This window comes from Ovis canadensis, chromosome 1 (assembly GCF_042477335.2).
Source record: "Ovis canadensis isolate MfBH-ARS-UI-01 breed Bighorn chromosome 1, ARS-UI_OviCan_v2, whole genome shotgun sequence".
Classification (NCBI taxonomy): Eukaryota; Metazoa; Chordata; class Mammalia; order Artiodactyla; family Bovidae; genus Ovis; species Ovis canadensis.
In genome coordinates this window covers 112,168,972-112,181,203 of record NC_091245.1, presented here as the reverse complement: position 1 = coordinate 112,181,203, position 12,232 = coordinate 112,168,972, and the positions used below count along the sequence as shown (strand labels likewise).

General features: G+C 41.6%; 1 protein-coding gene across 1 annotated transcript in view; it reads left to right on the top strand.

Moving 5' to 3' along the window:
- Positions 1–12,232, top strand: part of SLAMF6 (SLAM family member 6) — a 113,773-nt gene that overhangs the window by 89,893 nt on the left and 11,648 nt on the right. The window lies entirely within an intron of this gene.

Sequence of the window (12,232 nt, the reverse complement as noted above, 5' to 3'; positions counted from 1 at the left end):
AGTCTTAAGATACGATAAAGTTACATTTTTACATAGCAAGGACACAGTGATTTATAACAAAGTACAGTGATCTATTACAAAAAAGAAAATCCATTAACTCAAAAAGTCTAGTATTGCTAACATCAAAAACTACCATATTTCCTTTTGCTATATTCCAAATACATTGATTAATATATTCCCAGGTGCCTAAGGATATGGAGGCCTGGCGGCAATCATTGACTCAACAAGAAGAAAAAGTCCTATGCTAATTAAGACTCTCAAAATACTCCAAAACTCTCTGTGCTGTTTATGGTTGAGAGGTAGTAAACAATCATGTGGCAGGAGTATGGATAATCCTGTCACACAAGCTAGTCTGTCAGCAGAGAGGTTTGACCTGAGACATCCTTGTCCCACCCAGGGGAGGGAATTAGCAGCAATTATTGACACAACAAATGAAGAACCCTTCACCAATATAATTCCTAACCAACACATTATACTAATAATTACTAACTCCCCAAAAGATTTTGCCTTTAGTAAGTCTAAAACATCTCGTGCCTCTCAGGTTGGGAGGCTGTAAACAATCACATGTGGCTGGGCAAACCTATACAGGTGGCCTAGATAACCTTCAGAGGAGTCCGTAAGCTGAAACACTCTTGTCACGCCCAAGAATTTTTATTGCCTTGGAGCTGCACGTTTACTCCTTCTCCGAGAGAAACGGTTATGGGGGAGAGCCCCCCGTAAAGTCAGAGGTGTAGGTGAGAGCATAAAACAGACTCTGGCTTTGGGGTTAGATGCTTGGGAACAGGGGGTTTCCTGAGGCTTGATCACGCCTTTGCGTATGCCAAGCCTCCTTCCTCATGACCTTTGCCATGGGCGGAATTCCTCACGCTGGCTCCCGGCAAGGCTCTTTAGTTCTTCAGTTTCTGCCATAGGAGAAGAAAATGGCAACCCACTTCAGTGTTCTTGCCTAGAAAATCCAATGGATGTAGGAACTTGGTGCAGGCTACTATGCGTGGGGTCACAAAGAGTCAGGCACGACTGGGCAACTTCACTTCACTTCATCTGCATATCTGAGGTTATTGATATTTCTCCCGGCAATCTTGATTCCAGCTTGTGCTTCATCCAGCCCACCATTTCTCATGATGTACTCTACATATAAGTTAAATAAGCAAGGTGACAATATACAGCCTTGACGTACTCCTTTTCCTATTTGGAACCAGTCTGTTGTGCCATGTCCAGTTGTAACTGTTGCTTCCTGACCTGCATATAGGTTTCTCAAGATGCAGGTCAGGTGGTCTGGTATTCCCATCTCCTTCAGAATTTTCCAGTTTATTGTGATCCATGCAGTCAAAGGCTTTGGCATAGTCAATAAAGCAGAAATAGATGTTTTCCTGGTATCCTCTTGCTTTTTCCATGATCCAGCAGATGCTGGCAATTTGATCTCTGGTTCCTGTGCCTTTTCTAAAACCAGCTTGAACTTCTGGAAGTTCACGGTTCATGTATTGTTGAAGCCTGGCTTGGAGAATTTTGAGCATTACTTTACTAGCATGTGAGATGAGTACAATTGTGCAGCAGTTTGAACATTCTTTGGCATTGCCTTTCTTTGGGATTGGAATGAAAACTGACTGTTTCCAGTCCTGTGGCCACTGCTGAGTTTTCCAAATTTGCTGGCATATTGAGTGCAGCACTTTCACAGCATCATCTTTTAGAATTTGAAATAGATCCACTGGAATTCCATCACCTCCACTAGCTTTGCTCATAGTGATGCTTCCTAAGGCCCACTTGACTTCACATTCTAGGATGCCTGGCTCTAGGTGAGTGTGAGTGATCACATCATTATGATTATCTGGGTCTTGAAGATCTTTTTTTGTACAGTTCTTCTGTGTATTCTTGCCACCTCTTCTTAATATCTTTTATTTCTGTTAGGTCCATACCATTTCTGTCCTTTATTGAGCCCATCTTTGAATGAAATGTTCCCTTGGTATCTCTAATTTTCTTGAAGAGATCTCTAGTCTTTCCCATTCTATTGTTTTCTTCTATTTCTTTGTATTGATCTCTGAGGAAGGCTTTCTTATCTCTCCTTGCTATTCTTTGGAACTCTGCATTCAAATGGGTATATCTTTCCTTTTCTCCTGTGCTTTTCACTTCTCTTTTCACAGCTATTTGTAAGGGCTCCTCTGACAGCCATTTTGCTTATTTGCATTTCTTTCTCTTGGGGATGGTCTTGATTCCTGTCTTCTGTACAATCAACCCAAGCCTTTACCAAAGCCACCATGAGTGAGAATGAGCTGCCTTCTTTCCTTTGAGGCCTGACAGAGCATAATTTGTACAATACCACTGGACACTGTGGACCCATGGGGCAAATCAGCCTGCCTGATCATTCCTAGAAACTTTCTGTTAATGTGTGCCATGTGGTAGGCTATACAAGCCTGGGGCCACCCAGCACCCATCTAAGAAGCCCTAAAGATGATCTGGTGTCAAAAGAAAAAGAAGACAAAGCACCATAGGAGTCCCTAAGAATTCGGAACATGGGATCTTATTTTGGAGCAGAGCAATATTTGAGAGAATTGTCAGGAAAAGACAGTCAGTTGATAAAGATAAGAACAAAGATACCAGGACTTCTCTGGTGGTCCAGTGGTTAAGAATCCGCCTTTCAGTGCAGATGACACAGGTTTGATCCCCAGTCGGGGAACTAAGATCCCACGTGCTGCGTGACAAGCAAGCCTGTGTGCTACAACTAGAGAGTCTGCACCCCACCACGAAACATCCCACATGCCACAAGGCAGCCAAATAAATAAATATGTTTTTAATACCTATGAATAGAAAATGACCACAGCCCTGGTTGTGTTATTAACCAAAGAAACCATTTTATAATAGCCAAAACAAAGTTAGAAAAGAATTTAAGAAATGTTTATTTGTCCGGAAGCAAGAAACCCCTGTTTTTACAATTAATGCAGTGCCCAAAAGTATAGCCAGAGTCGGTCTAAAAGTCAGTTTTGAGAAGAGCACCCACTTTGGTAAGACAATATTTTGCCACCTGAAAAAAGACTCTTCGTCTCCCCTATAGAATGCTTTAGCTTCAATTTTACACTTTTTTAAAACTCAAAGAATCTTTGTAAAGAAAAACCATACTTGTGTGTTTCTCTTTTACTCTCACACTATTACACTCACAACACTACACTTCTGACACCAGAGTGTGGGGTTCCTGCAGGTCAAACAATTCTCTATGACACCAACTGGGTGTCCTGCAATCTTCTACCTGGAGTTAGCATTAGATCCCACAGATGAAGCGCTCAGTCCCATGAAACTACCCCCACTTTACAAGTCTCAGGTCATCACCTGTGCTTCTGAACAATCAGCCATAAACCAGGGTTCCTGGGACCCCTTCGTGGGTTCAGTAACTTGCTAAAACATCTCACAGAACTCAGGGAAACACTTATGTTTATCAGTTTATTATATAATAAAGAATATAAGAAAAGACACAGATGAACAGTTAGATGAAGATATAAGGTGAGGTCTGGGAAGGTCCCATTGAATTGGAGTGGTCCCCTCTCCCAAATGGTGAATGTGTTCAACAACTCAGACGCTCTCTGAACCCCATACTTTGGAGCAAGTGGTGGACAAGAACTGAGGAGTAAGGGTCCCCCATATTCTATTTGTTCCAGCAGCTGAGATGTGAGAGTTAAGATTGAGGCAAGCTGTTCAAATAGTGTTTGGCTGTTCCTTTTCTGCTGAGAGAGAGAACAGATGTTATTGCAACAGTGTAACAGCAAGCCCCACAAGTATCCTCCAAAAGGCTATAAGGAAGTGTTCACTTAATCAAAGTATTCCCAAAGTTAAAATTAATGCTGTCAGTAGTAAGGAAATAAGAGTTTTTGGTTGACCAAAACCAGAAGTTCAGTTCCTCAAGCCTGGGTCCATCACATGCAACAGTAAGTGCAAAACCTCACACTCCTGACGCAATCATGCTAAGTCACGTCAGTCATGTCTGACTCTTTGTGACCCTATTGTCTGTAACCCACCAGGCTCCTCTGTCCATTGGATTCTCCAGGCAACAATACTGGAGTCGGTTGCCATACTCTCCTCCAGGGTATCTTCCCAACCCAGGGACTGAACCCACATCTCTTATGCCTCCTGCATTGGCAGGCGGGTTCTTTATCACTGCGCCACCTGAGAAGCCCTCCTGACACAGAGCCACTCTCAGGAGTCTGGTTAAGTCATTGCCCTCTGCTCCGCAGAGAAGCATTAGCTTTGTCTTTCAAGGCTATTAAAGCTTGAACTACTTTGTATTAACTGTTTATAGAAAGCCTCTCTTGGAGGTGACATTAAGCTGACATTTGAATGACAAGAATCTGGCAAAGGAAAGTCAAGTGATCTACATTTCAGGCAGAGAATACCTAATACAAAGACCCTTCATTAAAAATGAACAATATGTGTTCCAGGAACAGACAGAAGGACTGAATGTGGAGAATGAAAAAAAGATAACCCATATGTTTTTTAGCTTGAGCATGTAAGTGGATGGTGATGCTGTTTAATGACACATAACCACCAGTGTGAAATAAAATTAATATTTTATGGCAAGATGAGAAAAATATAAACATAAAAATTATTCTTTGCCCTTTGGCCTCCGCTCTCCCAGCACTCAGCCTTGGACAAATGGTGGTGCCTCAGACAGTAAAGAATCTGCCTGCAATGCAAGAGACCAGGGTCAGGAAGATTCCCTGGAGAAGGAAATGGCAACCCAGTCCAGTATTCTTGCCTGGGAAATCCCATGGACAGAGAACCTGGTGGGCTACAGTCCATGGGGCCTCGAAGAGTCAGAAAGGACTAAGTGACTAGCACTAACTAACTAACTCTCCCAGCACTGTGCATTGCATATCCACATCATGCACTGACGAAATCTCCCTCATCAGCAGGAATACTTGCTCAACCATAATGAGCAGCATTTTCCTGGCATCAACAAGACAACTCTTTAAAAGATACCTTTCCTTCTTGATCACTTATCTGTAAGAGAGAAAAAAGCGGCCTCCACAGCCGTGGCTTCTTTCCACCAGAGGCGTCCCTCCCTGCTCCAGATGGGGGTGTAGACAGACTTTCCCCCAAAGTTTTCCTTCCCTAGCTGGACTTAGTCTGTCCCTTACCAACACAGGTGCCATACTCATCCCTCCTAGTTCTACCACCAAGGCGGGTGGAGATGCACCAGTGGGAGACGTGATGACCTCTCAAATTGATTTCTGGCTCCTTACCACCAAGACGTTTGCTTGATTTGCCTTTTCCTCTGATGCCACCAGGGGTGGAGCAGAGCAGCATTTCTGGAAATGTTTTCCGAGCTAGGACTAGCAGGGGAAACGTCCGTCTCCCAAGTGCCCATGCACGTTCCTGAGTACAGTCCTGGCCACAGTAGCAGCAGTCAGTCATGCAGGGATGAGCCACCACGATGTCCCTTCTGAGTGTCACCACACCAGTGTATGTGATAGCAAAAGGGTCGACCAGCAAGGAAAAAGTGATTGTTGTCCTCGAGCTACTAGGGCCAACCCTTCCAATTCATTCCCACGGATTCCACAAAAGGAATATCTAAGGAGTTGAGACAAAACCCACCAGAGAGCCTCCTCTGATCCACTAACAGCACTACCAAAGTAAGAAGCCTGCTGTACTTCCAATCCAGGATTCTCGGCCTATATTCTTAGAAACCTCATGCTCACTAGCAGCGCTTCCATCCATATAGTGTGGAGGCACAGCCATAACAAGGACTCACTTTTAGAGCTCTGGCCCCCTGAGGCGGGCAGCCAAGAGAGTGACCTCTAGCCTGAGAGACAGCTCCGTCTCACTCCCAAACGTGCTGTTGTAACTTTCGGCTCCTAGCAAGGCTAGGCACTTCCATACATGGGGTCTAAGAAAGCACATGGTATGGATCACAATTCCCTTGAAAGTCTATAATCTGATAGACCAGGTTAATCTTTTTAATTCCCCACACAATTACAAAACCGTCAAAGAGACCGGGAAAATGGGACCAAGTAAAGAAAGTTCGCTCCACAAGCTTTGCCCATCTCTGGCCGCTCCCTTTGCAGGGACGTTGGGTGTCTCTTGGCATTGGCAGGTCGGTATAAACCCCCAACAAGGCTCCCCTTTTGGGGGCTGCCTTCAGTCATTATGAGCACCGTAAAACCACAGAGCAGGGCTCATCTCTTGCTTCACGCAGGGCGTCATTCATTCACACAAGCACACAGTAGAGTTAGTAGGGTAAGAGGAGAAACATGTATACTGAGAAAGCAGAGAGGCTAGAGCTCTTGAGTGGTCTTACCTTGTCCTGAAGATCCTGGATGAGCCCCCAAGATGATAGCTTACGGTGAACGATGTCAGATTTGTGATCTCCAAAGAAGATTTAGCTTTGGGACCAAGGACCAAGCTTGATCACTCAAGAGCTTTTGTGTAGCAGAGTTTTATTAAAGTGAAAAAGGAACAGAGAAAGCTTCTGACATCAGGAGGGGGGATGGAGAGTGCCCGCCTTTCTAGTCTTAGAAAGGGAGTTATATAACTTTTCCGTTGGTTATTACAGTAAATCAAAAGAATGTCTCAAGGTTGTAAAGGTCTTACCAGACCCATGAAGGAGAAACACGTCCTAGAGCAGGATCCATTGTTATATAATCCTTAGTACAGAGTTTAAGCTGAGTAGTTTTGTTGTGTAATCATCAGCTCTGGACCTACAGAAAAAAAAGTTTGTCCTTTTCTCCTCTTTGAGAACTCCAGACCCCTCTGTCCTCCTCAGGGACTACAGACTTATTATTAACCTACCTAGAAATTGACTCTCTCATCTTTCCAGGAATTCTGGAAAATAGGATTTCCATGTGGCATGTTAAAAATTCAAGGAAAATAAAATTCTGAACTAACAATTCTTAACTCAGGATTTCCTCAAACAGTACACACTGTTTTATCATCTATTTATAAGTTTTGCAAGGCAAAAATCTTGCCCTATGGATTCTGCGTTCTAAGCAGAGGGATTTCCATAGTCTCCCTTTCCTTTGCATGCATGCTAAGTGGCTTCAGTCATCTCTGACTCTTCGGGCCTCTATGGACTGTAGCCTGCCAGGCTCCTCTGCCCTTGGGATTCTCCAGGCAAGAATACTGAAGTGGATTGCCATGCCCTCCTCCAGGGGATCTTCCTGCCCCAGGGAATGAACTCAGATTTCCCGCAGCTGCTGCATTGCAGGCGCATTCTTTACCATGGAGTCACAGAGGAAGCCTCTCTTTCTTTTAGTTTTGAGCAATTGTTATATAGATCTATATATCAGCAGGGCACATTAGATGCTCCAATTCTCTCTCACTTTAAATTTCCAAAGAGAGTTTTTATTCTTTTTTTTTTTTTAATTTTGATTTTGGATTTGAAGTTTTTTTAATTTTCACACAATTTTTAAAAGTTAGTTTCCATTTACAGTCATTAAAATATATTGGTTATATTTGCAAACGGTGAAATTTCAGTCTCTTTCTCTTTTTTAATTGAAGAATAGTTGCCCTGTAATATTATATTTGTTTCACAATATTAATGATTCACAATATTAAAGGTTATATTTCACATATAGTTGCTATAAAATTTTGGCTATATTCCTCGTGTTGTACAATATATCTTTGTAGCTTATTTATTTTATACATACTAGTTTGGTCCTCTTAATCCCCTACCCCTATTTTGCCCCACTTCTTCCTTCTTCTCACTGGTAACCATTAGTTTGTTCTCTATGTGCATCTGTTTCTTTTTTAATATATTCACTAGCTTGTTCTATTTTTTAGATTCCACATATAAGTGATATCATAAAGTATTTATCTTTCTCTGTCTGACTTATTTCACTTAGCATGATACCTTCCAAATCCACCCATGTTGTCACAAATGACAAATTTTATAATTTTTTTTGGCTGAGTAGAATTCCATTGAGTGTGTGTGTGTGTGTGTGTGTGTGTGTATCTCACATCTTCTTTATCCATTCATCTGCTGACACACACTTAGGTCACTTTCATATTTGGAAATGGTAAATAATACTGATAAGAACTGAATCTGATCCCTGGGTCAGGAAGATCCCCTGCAGAAGAGAATGTCTACACACTCCAGTATACTTGCCTGGAGAATTTTATGGGCAGAGGAGCCTGGCGGGCTACAGTCAGTGGGGTTGCAAAGAGCTGGATATGACTGAGTGACAAACACTTTCACTATCTCAGACTTTCAGAAGAACATTGGGGTGCGTGTATCTTTTCAAATTCGTGTTTTCATTTTTGGGGGGTATCTGTTTAGGAATGGAATTGCTGGGTTCTAGGGTAGTTCTGTTTTTAGTTTTTTGAGGAAACACCATACTGATTTCTACCATGGCTGCACCAATTTACATTCCCACAGTGCACAGGAGTTCCTTTTTATCCACACCCTTGCCAACATTTGTTACTTGTGTTCTTTTTGATGATGGTAATTCTGAGTGGTTTGAGGTGATAGTTCTTTGTGATTTTAATTTGCATTTCTCTGATGATTAATGATTATGAGCATCATTTCATGTGCTTGTAGATCATTGGTATGTTTTCTTTGGAAAAATGCCTATTCAGGTCCTCTATTTTTTAACTGTTTTTTATATTGAGTTGTATTAGTTCTTTATATATTTTAGGTATTAACCCCTTATCAAACATATCATTTGCAAACATCTTCTCCCATTCAGTAGACTGCCTTTTCATTTTGTTAATAGTTTCCTTTGCTATACTAAAGCTTTCAAGTTTAGTTAAATCCTATTTGTTTATTTTTGCTTTTGTGTCCCTTGCCTGAGGGGCAGACCCAAAAAGAAACTGCTAAGACCTATGTCAAAAAGCATACTGTTTTCTTCTAGGAGTTTTATGGTTTCTGTCTCTACATTTAGGTCTTCATTCCATTTTGAGTTTATTTTTGTACATGGTGTAAGTGTTCTAATTTCATTCTTTTACATGTAGCTAATATTCCTAACACCATGTAGTGAAGAGGTTGTCTTTTCCCCTTACTTCCTTTATCGTAAATTAATTGCCCCTAAGTGCATGAGTTTATACCTGGGCTCTCTATGCTATGCCTGTTATTATTAACATACAAGCCCCATACTGTTTTGATTGCTGTAGCTTTGTAGTCATAGTCTGAAATAAAGGAGTATGATACCTCCACTTTGTTCTTTTTTTCAAGATTGATTTGCTTACTCAGGGTATTTTGTAGTTGCATATATATTTCAGAATTATTTTTCTAGTTCTGTGAAAAATGTCATGTCTATTTTGATAGGGATTACATGAAATCTGTAGACTGTTTTGTGTAGTATGGACATTTTAACAATATTAATTATTCAATTCCTTTGGATTCAGTGGGAGAAGAGGCAGGTGGGATGATTTGAGAGAATAGCTTTGAAGCATGTACATTACCATATGTAAAACAAATTGCCAGTGCAAGTTCCATGCATGAAGCAGGGCAACCAAAGCCGGTGCTCTGGGACAACCCAGAGGGATAGGGTGGGGAAGGAGGTGGGTTTGATGAGGGGGCCACATATATATCTGCAGCCAATTCATGTTGATGTGTGGCAGAAGCTATCAAAATGTTGTCAAGTAATTATCCAACAATTAAAATTAATTAATTAATTTTTAAGAAGTCTTCCATTTGATGAACATGGGATATCTTTCCATTTATTTGTACTATCTTCAATTTCCTTCATCAACGTTTTATGGTTTTCAGAATATATGTCTTTCACTTCCTTGGATAAGTTTATTTCTAGATGCTATTGCAAATCCTGAAAGATGATGCTATGAAAGTGCTGCACTCAATATGCCAGCAAATTTGGAAAACTCAGCAGTGGCCACAGGACTGGAAACAGTCAGTTTTCACTCCAATCCCAAAGAAAGGCAATGCCAAAGAATTCTCAAACTATCGCACAATTGCACTCATCTCACATGCTAGTAAAGCAATGCTCAAAATTCCCCAAGCCAGGCTTCAACAATATGTGAACCGTGAACTTCCAGATGTTCAAGCTGGTTTTAGAAAAGGCAGAGGAACCAGAGATCAAATTGCCAATATCTGCTGGATCTTGGAAAAAGCAAAAGAGTTCCAGAAAAACATCTATTTCTGCTTTATTAACTATGCCAAAGCCTTTGACTGTGTGGATCACAATAAACTGTGGAAAACTCTGAAAGAGATGGGAATACCAGACCACCTGACCTGCCTCTTGAGACACCTATATGCAGGTCAGGAAGCAACAGTTACAACTGGACATGGAACAACAGACTGGTTCCCAATAGGAAAAGGAGTATGTCAAGGCTGTATATTGTCACCTTGCTTATTTAACTTATATGCAGAGTACATCATGAGAAACACTGGGCTGGAAGAAGCACAAGCTGGAATCAAGATTGCCGGGAGAAATATCAATAACCTCAGATATGCAGATGACAACACCCTTATGGCAGAAAGTGGAGAGGAACTCAAAAGCCTCTTGATGAAAGTGAAAGAGGAGAGTGAAAAAGTTGGCTTAAAGCTCAACATTCAGAAAGCGAAGATCATGGCATCTGGTCCCATCACTTCATGGGAAATAGATGGGGAAACAGTGGAAACAGTGTCAGACTTTATTTTGGGGGGCTCCAAAATCACTGCAGTTGATGACTGCAGCCATGAAATTAAAAGATGCTTACTCCTTGGAAGAAAAGTTATGACCAACCTAGAGCACATTTTAAAAAGCAGAGACATTACTTTGCCAACAAAGGTCCGTCTAGTCAGGCTATGGTTTTTCCAGTGGTCATATATGGATGTGAGAGTGGGGCTGTGAAGAAAGCTGAAAACCGAAGAATTGATGCTTTTGAACTGTGGTGTTGGAGAAGACTCTTGAGAGTCCCTTGGACTGCAAGGAGATCCAACCAGTCCATTCTAAAGGAGATCAGTCCTGGGTGTTCTTTGGAGGGAATGATGCTGAAGCTGAAACTCCAGTACTTTGGCCACCTCATGCAAAGAGTTGACTCATTGGAAAAGACTCTGATGCTGGGAGGGATTGGGGGCAGGAGGAGAAGGGGATGACAGAAGATGAGATGGCTGGATGGCATCACGGACTAGATGGACTCGAGTCTGGGTGAACTCTGGGAGTTGATGATGGACAGGGAGGCCTGGCATGCTGCAATTCATGGGGTCTCAAAGACGACTGAGCAACTGAACTGAACTGAACTGATTCTCTTCTTTCCCTCTCTCTTCTTTATTTTATTCTTAAAACAAAAGATTTATTTTTTATTTTAGTTATTGTTGCTGACCTGAATAAAATAACTCCCTCATTTCTCAAGGAAACCTATGGACAACATCCTAAAGTCCCATGATTTTAACACTCCTTTTTTAGCAATTATTTGGACACAGTTTCCTTATTGAAGAGAAAGAGAGGCTCTTCCTGGTCAAAAAGCTTTTGTGTTCCTTGTTTTCAAGCAGAAGTTTTTCCATGGAGCTAAAATGACATTTTTATCAAAGGAAACCTTCCAAGTTGGCTCCTCTTGGTTAGGTTCATAAGGTCCCACTACTCCTTCGTTATTTTCATTACATTCACTATTTTGTTATCAATATCTGTGAACAAACACCACATCTGTAGTATTCATTGCCATATCAGCAATACCTAGCGTAGTTCTTGACACAGAGAAGATACTCAACAAATATTTGTTGAGTGACTAAATGAGTGAAAAACACTGGACACATAAAGAAGCTTCCATAGCATCAACCACAAGATCATTATGATCTCAAAGACTTCACAGTAATTGCAATGACTTTCATAAACAAACTTGAGAAGACATTTATTGGTATATTCAATTCTTGATATATAGTGGTAGTTTACTTTCATTCTATACACGTGTTCAGTTCAGTTCAGTCACTCAGTTGTGACCGACTCTTTACGACCCCATGAATTGCTGCCTGCCAAGCCTCCCTGTCCATCACCAACTCCCGGAGTTCACTCAGACTCGCGTCCATCGAGTCGGTGATGCCATCCAGCCATCTCATCTTCTGTCATCCCCTTCTCCTCCTGCCCCCAATCCTTCCAAGCATCAGAGTCTTTGCCAATGAGTCAACTCTTTGCATGAGGTGGCCAAAGTAATGGAGTTTCAGCTTTAGCATCAGTCCTTCGAATGAACACCCAGGGCTGATCTCCTTTAGAATGGACTGGTTGGATCTCCTTGCAGTCCAAGGGACTCTCAAGAGTCTTCTCCAACACCACAGTTCAAAAGCATCAATTCCATGGCGCTCAGCTTTTTCACAGTCCAA